General features: G+C 39.7%; 1 protein-coding gene across 8 annotated transcripts in view; it reads right to left on the bottom strand.

The window, feature by feature from the left end:
* Positions 1-13,461, bottom strand: part of ZBTB40 (zinc finger and BTB domain containing 40) — a 73,736-nt gene that overhangs the window by 45,181 nt on the left and 15,094 nt on the right. For 2 of the 8 annotated variants that reach the window (XM_011225378.3, XM_019799986.2), the window contains exon 2: positions 5,621-5,710. The exons of 1 other annotated variant lie outside the window; for it this stretch is intronic. The gene's annotated coding sequence lies outside the window, so the exon portion shown is untranslated. Of the gene's footprint in view, positions 1-647; positions 695-5,620; positions 5,711-7,761; positions 8,150-10,018; positions 10,133-11,527; positions 11,782-13,461 lie in introns of those variants that run through there. 5 more of the 8 variants (XM_034646096.1, XM_034646072.1, XM_034646077.1 and 2 more) reach the window with 5 other exon arrangements.

Raw genomic sequence — 13,461 nt, 5'->3', positions numbered from 1 at the left:
CAGTGAAATAAGTCAATCTGAAAAGGCTATATACTGAATGAATCCAACTATACGACATTCTAGGAAAGGCAAAACTATGGAGATAGCCAAAAGATCGGTGGTTGTCAGTGGCTAAAGAAAGGCAGGGATAAATAGGTGCGGAACAGACAATTTTCAGGCAGTGAAATTATTCTTCATGATACCACAATGGTGGATTCATGTATTATACATTGTCCAAATCCATAGAACGTACAATACCAAAAGTGTACCCTAAAAAAAACAATGGACTTTGAGTGACAACGATATGTCAGTGTAGGTTCACTGATTGTAACAAACATACCACTGTTTTGTGGGGTAGTGGGGGAGGCTTCCGTGTACTCCCAATTTTGCCATAAACTAAAACTGCTCTAAAAAATAAAGTTCACTTATTTATGAAACTTCGTAAAATGAACGTAAGGTTTTCAGTTCTCATCACCCCAAGCCCTATCTATACCATGGTATTTAATACTATGGAACATTCATGAATTCATGTACTATTTTTAGTTTATTCAGAGTATCTTTGAGAACATCTAGCCCTACTGTTTGTCTTAATACCCGTACTGTAAAAATGCGTACTTTTAAAAAACAAATAAACTGCAGCCTAGGAGCTACCAACTTGCTATACTTACACTAACAGCAGTGGCAGGGGCAGGCCTGGAATTCCTATCTCCTGCTACTGGTGGAAAACAAAACAAAACAAAAAGATTCTGTAAGATTTAAACAGACAAAAGTAGGGACTATCTTTTTTAAAAAGAGGATAATTCTTAAAATTTGTAAATTAACTTATTTTAGTAACCGAGGAAAAAATCGGAATAAGAATTCAATTTGCAAATAACACAAAGCATAAACTAATAAACAGGCACTAAAGTTTTTCTAAAGAATGAATTATATCAGTAGAATGTGATTTTTTCCCCTAAGAGAAGCCGTATGAATGAATTCAATAAATCAAAAGACTTATCTGGACATACATTAGATCTTTTTAAATATTCTTATTAATATGAAAGAAGTGATTGGGATTATATTTTAAGGACGAATTTACTTAAGATGTTTCTTGGCCATTTTTCTGGGGGAAGTTATCTACATCTTTCATCAGATTAAAAAAAAATAAAGATCTAGCAATGATCCAGAGGTAGGTATTTTGAGCATTAACTACAGAACCTTGGGGGGTCAGAACTATTTCAATTATTTGTTAATAAATTAGATGGGGGGATGCCGGGGTCGTTCAGTCAGTTAGTTAAGCAGCTGCCTTCAGCTCAGGTCATGATCCTAGGGTCCTGGGATGGAGCCCTAAATCAAGCCCGGCATCCAGCTCCCTGCTCAGCAGGGAGTTTGCTTCTCCCTTTGCCCCTCCCCCGGCTCATGCTTGTGTGCACACACACTCTCTCTCTCTGAAATAAATAAAATCTTTAAGAGAAATAAATTAGATGGGGGAAATAACAGAATAACTATAGCAGAATAAGCAACTGAGCAAGGTTCAAAAAAACTGTACTGAGTTACGTGGCTTACCAATACACAGGTATTAAAAACATGCTTATAAAAAGAATGAAGTTGGATCCCTATTTAACACCACATGTAAAAATTAATCCAAAATTAATCATATGTTTAAATGTAATCATTTTGGGATGATGAAAATCTTCTGTAAGCAGATAATGGTGATGGTTATATTACTCCATGAATATACTAAAAACCAATGAATACTATGCTTTGAATGGGTGAATTTTATGGTTTGTGAATTATATCTCAATAAAACTACTTAAGAAGGATTAAATAGGTGAAAAAAAAAACATGCTTATAAACTTGCAGTAAAGGGAGAATGGAGACAGGTAAGGCAGAAAACTTTCAAGTGTGATCAAGAGCTATTCAATGAATGTAAGCTGGCAAAGCTGAAAGTTGAAATTTTACTAAGATTAATAGGAATACTGATTGAAGAGCAAACTTTTGGCAAAATGGCACGCCAAGCTGATGTAAACGAACCTTTTCTCCTACTTCATACAGAAATGCTGGTAAAACATTTAAAAATGCTTTTAAAATATACAGTCAAGCTTTAAAAAAAAAAAAAAAAAAAAGGAAATCCTCAGGCACCTAAAATGAAAGAGACATCAAAATCAAAACTGGAACATTAAGTGGGTGTTGAGACCATGGTGGCCCACAGGGGTTTCAAACTCCAATACAGGCCCTGGGCTTGGAGGAAAAAGCATTAATTCTCACATGGAGCCTAGAAATACAGCTCCAGGCAGGTAGAAGGTGGACGAGTTGAAACTGAGACCCTTGCACAAAGCCCAGAGCCTCAAATACCTACCCTTCTTTGATATGCAGTCTGAAAAATCTCTGCTCACTGGCTCAGGGAAGGAGCAATAAAAGTTGTTAATTATCTAGGCCTTAAGAAGAGGAAAAGGCACCCACAAGAAATCTAAAATGTAGGCCTATGCCATACAGAGGCATGTGTATGTATGCAAATTTGTATCATACAGGAATCCTGAGCTGAGAAATTAACACAAAAACTTGTCTTCGGCATGCAGCAGAAAAAAACCCGAGTACTTTCACAACCCAAGGCACAGAGACTCACACAGTGAAGAAGAGAAACATAGAACAGAGCTCACTATTACAAACCGTATGAGGAAAACACAAATGTGAAAGGTAAATCTATAAAGACTGACAGTAGAAAACGTCAGAAGGTGTCTTTGAAGCAGGGGTAGGGAAACTTCTTAAAGAATGCCGCAAATGCCAAAAAACGGGGAAATGATGAATCTGACTGCAGTGATAGTAAAGGTTTCTATCAAAGACATGACTAACAGACAATGGACAAATGGTAAAATCAGGAGATAATATTATGCAGTTTAAAGGCAACATAGAATTAATACTTAAAAGACATAAAAAATTCCTGCAAATCTAGAGAAAAAAATTAAAATGGAGCAAATGATGTAATCAGGCAATTCAGAGAAGGAAAAGCTTACTTTTAATTAATTGACAAGTAGTAATAGTAGTTGTTATAATAGGAGTAACAGAGGCACTTGGGAGGCTCAGCTGGTTAAGTGTCTGCCTTTGGCTCGGGTCATGATCCCAGGGTCCCGGGATCAAGCCCAGATCGGGCTCCCTGCTCACCGGGGAATCTGCTTCTCCCTCTCTCCCTTTGCCCTGCTCGTGCTCTCTCTCTAATAAATAAATAAAATCCTAAAATAAAATAATGGCAGCTAGCATTTATCTGATGATTATTATATTCAGGAAGTGTTTATTGTATTCAGGAATATGCTTTACATATATCAATTCATTTTGCCCTCTTAACAACCTGACGAGGCAGATGCTGTAATTATCCCCTTTTACTGATGAGGAGACTAAGGCCCAGAGAGGTTGAGTAATTTCTCTGAGCTCTCACTGTAACACATGGTAGAACTCGAGTTTGAATCTAGGGCACCACTGGTGCATATATAAATTGATATAGCTGTTCTGAAAAACATTCTAATATTTAGTGAAATTTTCTGTATATATATGCCTTGTGACCCAGTAATCATACTCCTGCATACATATCCTAGAAAAATTCTTACATGGGTCCATAAGGAAGCATGGCCAGAAAGATCACTGGGGCATTGTTTTTAGTAGCAGGAAGATCAAAGGCAATTTAGATGTCCATCACTGAAAGAATATAAGTAAATGTACAGGAGGTATACTATGGAAAACAGTGCATTAGAAAGAAGCAACAACTAGCTACTAAGACAGAAACATGGATAGATACCCAGTGTTGAATGAAAAAATAACAACCACAATGAGATCTAAAGCATAATGGCATTTACATAAGTCAAAAACACATAATCAAAGCAATACTATATATTTGATAAAGCCACACTGGTAGCCAAAGACTTTATATCAAATACATTAGAGTGGGTGCCTATAGTTTGGGAGGGGAATGAATGAGAGTAGGTGTTGGAGGTGAGAAAGAAAAATAAAATTGAACAAGGGGAGCCTTGTCCAGAGAAATCCCAGAGCGTCACAGATGAGGGGCTCCCTGCACCACCCCCAAAAGGCAAAAAGTAAAACTGAAAAGTCACCTGAGGAGGAGATGCAGAATCATTAGAAGGGAAATCATTAAATGCAGGAATCAGCACAAATAGCAGCCCCCAAGAACTGAAAACCATAAAAATAATAGAATACTATGAAAAATGCTATAAATTAATTATATTTCATTTTAATAAACAGGCAAAGTGAAGGAAGTCAAAATCAAAGAACAAGATAATATGGAAAAAGGAGAGTCAGATGTGAAAAAGAACTTCTAGTTACAAAAAATTAAGTAACTGACATTTATCCATTGATAAATTAAATAGACTAGATACAGCTAAAGAAAAAATTAGTGGTTAAGAAGAGAAGTCTGAGAAAATTACTCAGAAGGTAGCAGAGTTTATAAAAACAGAAATATGAAAGGGAAATTAAAGGACACAGAAGACAGAGAAGGTGTTCCAGATGGAACAATGGAAAATGTGTAGGAGAAGCAATTTCAAGATATAATTTTTGAGAATATTCTAGAATTAAAGACAAACACAAGTCTTCAGAAGAAAACTTCAAAATATTAACAACATGGAGAAAAGGAAGTTGTAAGGAAACCATGAGAAAAGACATTACTTACAAAAGAATGACAACTGGACTGCTACAGACTTTCTATTTAATAACAACAGATGCCAGAGGAAAATTCAAGAACAGTTTTTGAATATTAAGGAAAATAACAATCCAGTATCAATATCCAGATTGAAATAAAATTATCTTCAGACACAGACTATCACTGGAAGAATTACTTTAAGAAGGAAACTGAACCAGAAAAAAAAAAAAAAGGATAGAACATAAGAAGAAATAGCAAATGGCAAGCAAAGAAACTGCTAAACAAATCCTCTGGAAAAGTTAAAATCAGAAAGACTGACGACATCAACGCTGGTGAGGATGTGGAGTGACTGGAACTCTCACACACTGCTGGTAGAAATGTAAAATGGTACAACTACCTGGGAGAACTATGTGGAGGTTTCTTATAATACAGAATAAACTGCCAATAAATGCAACAACATGGATAAACCTTAAAACTATTATGTTAAGTCAAAGAAGCCAGGCACAAAAAGTACATATATAGGACTCAACTCACAGGAAACAGAAATACAGGTAAAACTAATTTATGGCGATAAGAATCAGATAGTTGTGGGGATGGTGTAAGGAAGGGAAGTGAATGGAAAGAGACACAAAAGAACTTTCTGGGAAATGGAAATGTTCTACATCTTATTTTGGGTGGTATTTAAAGAGTAGGTATTTGTCAAACCTCTTCAAATATAACACCTAAGCTCAGTTGTTAATTGTATCTCAATAAAAAAGAAAGTAAGAAATGTGTTGGTATACTTAAAATGCACTGTTTAAAAATAGTACTGGAAGGAGAGGTTAAAAACAAAATAGAATAATGACAACCACAGTAGCCAGCACTTACTGAAAGCTCACTATGTGCCAAGCACTGGCCTAAATGTTTTGCGTATATTAACTCATTTAATCCTTTCAAAAACTCTACAGAGTAGGTACTCTTATTATCCACCTTTTACAGATTAAAAAAATTGTGGCACAAAGAGGTTATATAACTTACCTAGGGTTTACACTAATGTGTGGCAGAGCTGGGGTCCAAACTCAGGCAGCCAGGCTCTAAAGTCTGTATTCGTAGAAGTTCAACGTCCCTCTGAAATTAACAATCAACAACAACATGGAAGATAAGAGGAGACCAGAGTCAGGGTGTTCCAAGAGTCAAGAGGATGACAAAAACAATGATTGACTTTAGCCTTTAGCCTAAATGAAGTATGTATATTAACAGATAAGGATGCAGGCGAATAGAAGCAAGATAAATATTTGCAAACAGGGCGTACAAAAGAAAATAAAGAAAATGTGATTAATCCAACAGCAAGTGAGAAAAGGAAAAAAGTAAGGCAAAAGACGATCGCATTAAATAGAAAACAACTGAAGATGGCAGAAATAACTCCAAATGTTTTAGTAATCACAATAAACAGACTGAACTTTCTTGTTAAAAGGCAGAGAGATGGGGCCCCTGGGTGCCACAGTCAGTTAAGTGTCCAACTCTTGGTTTCAGCTCAGGTCGCATGATCTCAGTCATGATCAAGACCAAGCCCTGCGTCAGGCTTTGTGTTCAGCTCGCACGCATGCGTGCTCTCTACATCTCTCTAAAATAAATAAATAAATCTTTAAAAGGCAGAGAGGTTCTTTGGGTTTTTAAAAAGTCAGCTATATGTTACTTATAAGAGAATTAACGAGTGGGCGTGTTTACACGTAAAGCGGGGCCTGGCGCACAGAAACTACTACATGTGGTAGTTATTATTTCTAGAGACTGTGAATCATCCTCATTAAATAGTTTTGCAACTAGCCATCTGACTTGACAGCTGAAGTATCTATCTGTAAATAAACAAACTAGATAATCTTTGTAGACCACTTTCAGGTACAGAGTACTGTTATTAAATAAATCTAATATGTAATCATGAGGGATACACTGGTGATTTGGGGGCTACTGAAATGTATTATAGAGATTAAACTATACTTTGCTGATCTCACAACTAAAATGTAAGAGCCTCTAACATATTTTAATGTTTCCCCTAATTCCCTTCGTAGGGAAGTTAAACTGAGGAGAGAGAATACAGCATTAGATATAATGTCGTGAAAGTGTACCTTTCAGAGTTAGAACACTGCATGTTGGAATTTCTAAGTGAAGTCCTGTAGATTCTTGTATAGAGGCAACCTAAATTATGTTATTAAGCGCTTACTGAAATTGCTAGGCTTGGGAAAATTGTCAAAGGTCCCAAAGGAAGAACATTTAAGCAACAAAAGAGCACCAGAAAGATGGATGTTACTCAAAGGAACAATATTAAAGCCTCAAGAAAAGACTACACTGATATAGAATAAAGATACTTAGAAAGAAAAAACTTAACTGGCTGAACCAAGTGCTGCATAATGACCCAAAACACAAATGGGAATTCAACACAAAGTGGAAACTAGGCCAGCTTTCTAAAAGGAGCACGATGAATATTTATTTATTTATTTATTTATTTATTTAAATTTTTATTCTGTCTACTTCCAAAAAGGATTTGAAAGTTAAGTTAAAAAGAAACAAGAGAAAAACCAGAAAAAGCAAAAATGAGAACTAAGTCATAGTTCGTAGGAAACATGGAATCCCTTTACTGAATAAGGAGGAATACCACACTGAAGACTTACTCTCAATACGCACTGCTTAATTAAATAAAATAGATGTTCCGAAATCCGTAAGTGCAGGTGATGTCCTTAGCAAAGCACTCAAACAAAGGCCTTTGCTATCACTACTGGAGAGTAGGAAGCTCTTCTTTGCACCTCAGAAACTGGACCCAGTGTTCCCCAATTATTATACTATACACACATGTCATCCAATTCCTAATTATGGGTCATTTGCCTATTATTTCCTCAGCACATTGCTAAGTGCTGTGAGGGATTCACATGAACTATAGAACAAGAGCTTTGTCCACAGGGAGCTGGTAATAAAGTTGACCCAATGCTAGAATGATTGAAAACAGATCTCTTAAAAGGACTCAATCCATAAGAGACAAGACAGACTGATCCCAGGGAGTGGCAAAGAAAAGGCAAGAGCTACAGCTAGTAAACACAAGTGAGGTACAACTCTCAACAGGCCAGGGTGAAAGGTAAAGAACTCCAGACAGAGGAAGAGCCATGAACTCAGTTCCAGGAGAGGCATACCTGGCATGTGTGCTGGAAATCCAGGACACTGGCACTGCACCCGGCTCTAGGAGGGCATCCAGTAACTAGCTGCCATCATTATTGTGGACACCAGGCTGGCTAAGGTGGGTCTCCAAAAACACTCACGGAAGAGGAAGGGCAGAGCACAAGACTACCTAGGTTAGGGAGGCCAGAAAATGAGCAGGGGAACTTCCTCTTGCTTTGAGGGAGGAGCTTCTGAAGCAGGAATAGCATAATTAAAGCAGAGCTTTCCCAGTGACAGGAGGACTGGACTACTAAGGAAAGTGGCTAGCAATGGAAAGGAAGAACAGGACTCCTCCATTATGTTGTCTATATTGGCTGTCTATACAGGTTGTTGCCTTAGACATCCTATATTATGGAGTTCCATGGAGAAGTTGGGCCCACCTCTGCCTGGATTTGTGTGTTCCAACATCCAAGTGAGAAAAGCCATTCTATTACTTAATCAAGGGTCCTCGATTCTAGTTGCCCTAACAATTCTGCACTCTCCTTTGGGCACATCTATCTCATGGTCTGAGACCTCTTATGGTCTGGCTCAATGCAACCTTATCTGTTCAAAGTTTTTTTTCTCTCTGTGTGTGTGTGTGTATGTGTGTGTGTGTGTTGCTGTTGATAATCCCTTTCTCCTGAATAAAATCTTTACTTCTACCTTGATGCCTGGGCTCTGCTGGAACCAGAGAGCTGGAAGAGACCTTGGAGAGCCCTATGCATTGTTTTCAGCAAACAGAAGTTCATTACTTTATCACGTACTCTTGTCGCATGACCAAATGACCTTAGTCCAATCTCTTCCCTTTTTAAGGGAGGAAACTGAGGCCCTGAGAGGCTGAGTTGCTCTTTGATCTGAGTCGGCTTTAACCCCAAGGCTATTTAGTATCTCACAAACAACCAGAGTCAGGTGAAATAACAGGCACTCTCAACATAATTAGACCAAAGATCACACATTCAGAGACAAGAAATGGGGCATTTGCTACACACAAAAAGATGATTTAAAATGTAAGGTATCTAAGGAATCAGCTAAGTTAAAAGAGAACCACTAGCAATTATTTCTGAGAATACAAGGTGGATGGGTGAGGTCAGAAAAGGGTGACTGCAGCTCTTAGTGGGCCCTGATTTCTCAAGTTCAAAAGCAGCTGTCATTTGGTCCTGTCTCTTACACGGAGGGCCTGAAAGGCAGTAACATGCAGTGTAAGGGATGGAGGTTTCCGTATTTGGCACTCCTGAATTTGTGGTAGTATCCTATCATATGTGTTGTCATTGTTGTTTCTAATGGTATTATGACCATCATCCCCATTCCATTCTAGTCTCCTACAGTTCTAGTCCTTGAGATTTATAGCAATACCTGAATGGCCTATGTGCTTTCCTAAGGTACACTCTGGTCATTGGGAAATCCAAGTAACCTGAATAGCTCCAAAGAACCCCAAGAGTGAAGATTCTCAAGTGGCTGTCGGCATCAAGTATAAAATTCACCTCTGGGGCTTTGGATGCTGTCTAGTGATAGATATGGAAGACACCAAGTAAGGATGACATGGAGATGATAATCCCTTACTTGTGTACCGGGATTTACACCTCATCCCATTTATCTTTGTTTTACAGATGAAGACTAAGGCTCAGAGATGTTAAATGTCTGGTTAAGAGTCATGAGTTACCAAGGGGCAGAAGCAAGCCCAAGTCTCAATTCTCAAGCCATTGTTCTGTCTTCTACAACGTGAAGGCCTTGCTGGATGCCAAGACTTAGCTACCACTTCTGTAGAGAATTTTCCCTTCCAGTAGTTCAGCAGCCATTAAGAGCATAGCTGTCAACTCTTGGTTACTTAACAAGTATACTTAGTCTCACCCTGAGGGAACTGGTTAATGAGCCAAACACATCCACTGCCCCATCAGCTTAGGAGACCGTATTTTTCTCAATTATCAACTCATGCCTCATGACAGAGTTAGCCCTAATGATATCCTGCTCTTTCTTTTCATATTCTGTCAAATTATATAAAATATTATTTATTAAACATTAAGAACTACTAATAATTAAGTACCTTACTATGTTTCTAAGCACTTTAAATGCTACCTCCTTTAATACTAACAATCCAGCAAGATAGGTAAACCCAACTTACAGTAAGTCCTAATAGTGCAAAGGTTGAGGAAACGGCCCAAGACCATACAGCAGATTAGTAGAGGAACTGAGATCTTAATCCAATCTGCCTGACCTAAAGCTCTTGCCCCTCTATCCACTAGAAAGGTTTCTTACCTGGGATCCTGTCGAAAGAAAAGAATCTGATCCAGAAGTTCTGGGGTGGGGCCTGAATTCTCCATTTCTAATAAGCTCCAGGTGATATGGATACTGTCGGTCCAGGAACCCTCTCTGAGGAACAAAGCACTATACAACATTGTCTGTTCTCCAATCACTTTTTTTTTTATATCAAATTACATCTTAAGCAACCCTTCACCTCTAAAAAATCTCATCTTCAAATCCTTCCCTTTGGCACCCGCCTTTGGCGCCAGTCAGAAAAACAAACTCCATAATAGCTCTGGGAATAAAACCTACAAAATATGGAACGCTCCAATAACCATGCCTGAGGTGAACAGCTCTATGGCCTGACACCAACCCCAGTTCCTGCAGAATGCATTTCAGTGATCTGGTCTTCTGGGGTTAGTCCAGCTTCCCCGGCTGATGCCAAAGTAACTAGAGGTCAAACTGCTCCTGATCTAACGTGGTCAACTGAACCTGGTTAAGCCTTGGAAGGGCCTAGGATGGTAAGGCCAATCTATGAATGGATGCTTATGACACTACCTATGAACTACTGTGGTATTTCCTCAGCTTATGACACTACCTATGAACTACTGTGGTATTTCCTTTCCAGCCACTACACCATTTGTCTTCCATAGCCCTCTACCCAGTGTCCCCGACAGCTGTATTGAACGGCATTTCAAGGCCTGCATTCTCTTTTGAGGCACAAAGTCTAAAATCAAGGCTCAATATTATGTGCTGCCTTGCCATCTGGTAAAATCAGGAAGGCCTCAAATGACCGAATTACAAATTGTACTATCCACTCTGCTCTGGTGGACAAAGTCCCTGAGCCAAACAATCCTCCTTATCAAAGGGACTAAGGTCCAGGTCCTGTTTATCCCTGGGTAGTGGGTTTCAGTTCCTTATCAGCCCTCAAGATTATTCTAGCAAGCCAATCACATCCCCCAGCAGAAACCAGCACCCCACCCTTTTGATACTACAAAGCCTGCCTCCCACGGCCCCTGATTGTTCACTCTGCTCCTGAGGGCAACCCCATGTGGCCCAGAGTAGCAAACTGTGTCCTCCTCTGGGGCTGCGGGTATATGTGATGTAAAAGCTGTGGTCAGTCTCACCTGCCAGTGTCCAGTGTTGTGTGTCCACCCATCCCCATAACCCTAGGGTAGGAATTCTTCCCTCAGCAACAGGGTGAATAAGAGGTGATTAAATCATCCTTATTGCCCAATCCACTGGCCTCTGCTCTTTTCGAATGCCTGAATCTCTTGAATGCCTTTGGCAAGGTCATCAACTGCTCCATGAGGGTAATAACGTTCAGCACTGTGCTAAGTAAGCACTGTCCATACACTTTTCCATTCAATTTCCCTAACATCCCTATGAGATAGATACCATTATTACCCCTAATGTACAGATGAGGAAACTAACGTCTAACAGGTTATGCCCAAGACCATACAGCTAATAAGTCTGAGCACAGTTCAAATGCAGATCTGCCGGCTCCCTGTTCTTAATTACTACCTTAGGCTTGACAGGATTTCTGGGTTTAGTGTTATCACTCCTCAACCGCTCTCCACAGAGATGGCTGCTGGCTGGCCTGACAGGAGCACCTGCATTTGAGATGCCGTATTTCTTTTGCTGGTCTCTGCTGAAAGATGGATGGAGATGTGTATCTGGAAAGAGTGCCGCTGGAACAGGCTGGCTGGCTGGCTGGCTGCCAAGAGACTTCCCTTGATGGCTTGAACTTAATTTGCCAAAAGGTCTAGTTGTCAACCCTGCAGATACAAACACACCATCCTATAAAAGTCTCACAGTTAATTGGACTTTGGAGGTTCGATAACACCGTCTAAACTCATAAGAGAAGAAGCAGAAATCAGAAAGTGAATTTATTAGTTCATTTCTTAGTGAAATAGGCCTACTCTTTACAGTTACGTGTGAAACAATTCTAGCAGTGAGGTCAAGTATCATCCGGCAAGATTGTATGCCACCAACCTTCAGTGGAAACTTGGGGCATCTGTCTTCACTTGGCCAGGGAGAGTCTGAGTGTCAATGCACACTACACAGGCACCTCAAGGCATTCTGTCGTGTCCCTTCTATCACCTGGACCCTTCTGTGGCTCCAGTCTCTCTTTTGTTGTTTTTTTTTTTTTTTTAAAGATTTTATTTATTTATTCGACAGAGATAGAGACAGCCAGCGAGAGAGGGTACACAAGCAGGGGGAGTGGGAGAGGAAGAAGCAGGCTCATAGTGGAGGAGCCTGACGTGGGGCTCAATCCCATAACGTCGGGATCACGCCCTGAGCCGAAGGCAGAGCTTAACCGCTGTGCCACCCAGGCGCCCCTCCAGTCTCTCTTTTGAAAGAGCTGGACTCAGCTTTGTCTCTGAGGTAAGCTTGCGCAGGTATTTGTAGCACTGACTGTGGGCTGAGTTTTCAGTCTCTCTCAGAATGCAGGCAGCGCCCTCCTGTTGCCCCTGCCAACAGGCTTGCCACTCAGTGCTCCGAACATCTGTCAGATCAGAACTACCCCTCCTGCAAGGAGCTTCACCCACTGAAGCTCTCGGCGCACGTCAAACTTAGCCACCCTCTAACTTCCCCTGGCCACTACCAGATTCAGTCCTCACTCCCTTCCTTTCTCCCTGTTCCTCACCCACTTCCCGCTCCCATGCACGTCCGTTATCTGTCACTCTGCGTCCCTTCAGCCACTCCACCACACATCACTAATGACAACTTTTTAAAAAATATTTATCAACACCACACATACGTGAAATGACTCTTGATCAGAAGGATAATAAAAATCAGGGAATTTTGCAACTAAAATTATCCTTAGAGACTATGTAATTCAGGCCTATCATTTTAGAGATGAAAAAACTGATAGAAATTAAGTGACCTGCCAAGTCATGTACCTGGATAATGGCAGGGCCAAACCCAGGACCCAGATTTCTGGGTTTTTCAAGCCAGCACTTGAACCAAAATACCAAACTCTTAAGCATACCCAACAGAGGAGGGGCTCAATGGGGAAGGCTTCCTCGGTATCTCATAGACTGGCAGCCACTAGCACTAGGTGTGCTAGGACATTTACTATTTTTTTTCTTTGAATGTTGATTAAATATCAACCACTGATAGCTCTTTCAATGAAAAAATAATTATCAACCTCAAGCCAGAAAACTGCCCAAAAGTGTCTCAGGGAATATATGATTGCAAATTCCCGTCATTAGAACTGTAAGGTAGATTTGTGACTTAACAAGAACAAAAGAAAGAAAAACCACATTTTTAAAGTGACTATTTAAGATACTTAAAAGATAACATATTTAATGAATAAGTAACTGGGGTCATGATGGAGAAGCCCTTTTTACACATAAAGGAAACAGGAGAAATTCACAAATAATCAATAGATGTGATTACATAAAAACATAAACGTCCAAAAAACAGTATCAACAAAACTAAAAGATAAATGA

This window comes from Ailuropoda melanoleuca, chromosome 2, assembly GCF_002007445.2.
Source record: "Ailuropoda melanoleuca isolate Jingjing chromosome 2, ASM200744v2, whole genome shotgun sequence".
NCBI classification, from domain to species: domain Eukaryota; kingdom Metazoa; phylum Chordata; class Mammalia; order Carnivora; family Ursidae; genus Ailuropoda; species Ailuropoda melanoleuca.
The sequence above is the reverse complement of the archived record's forward strand: the minus strand, read 5'-3'. Positions and strand labels throughout refer to the sequence as shown.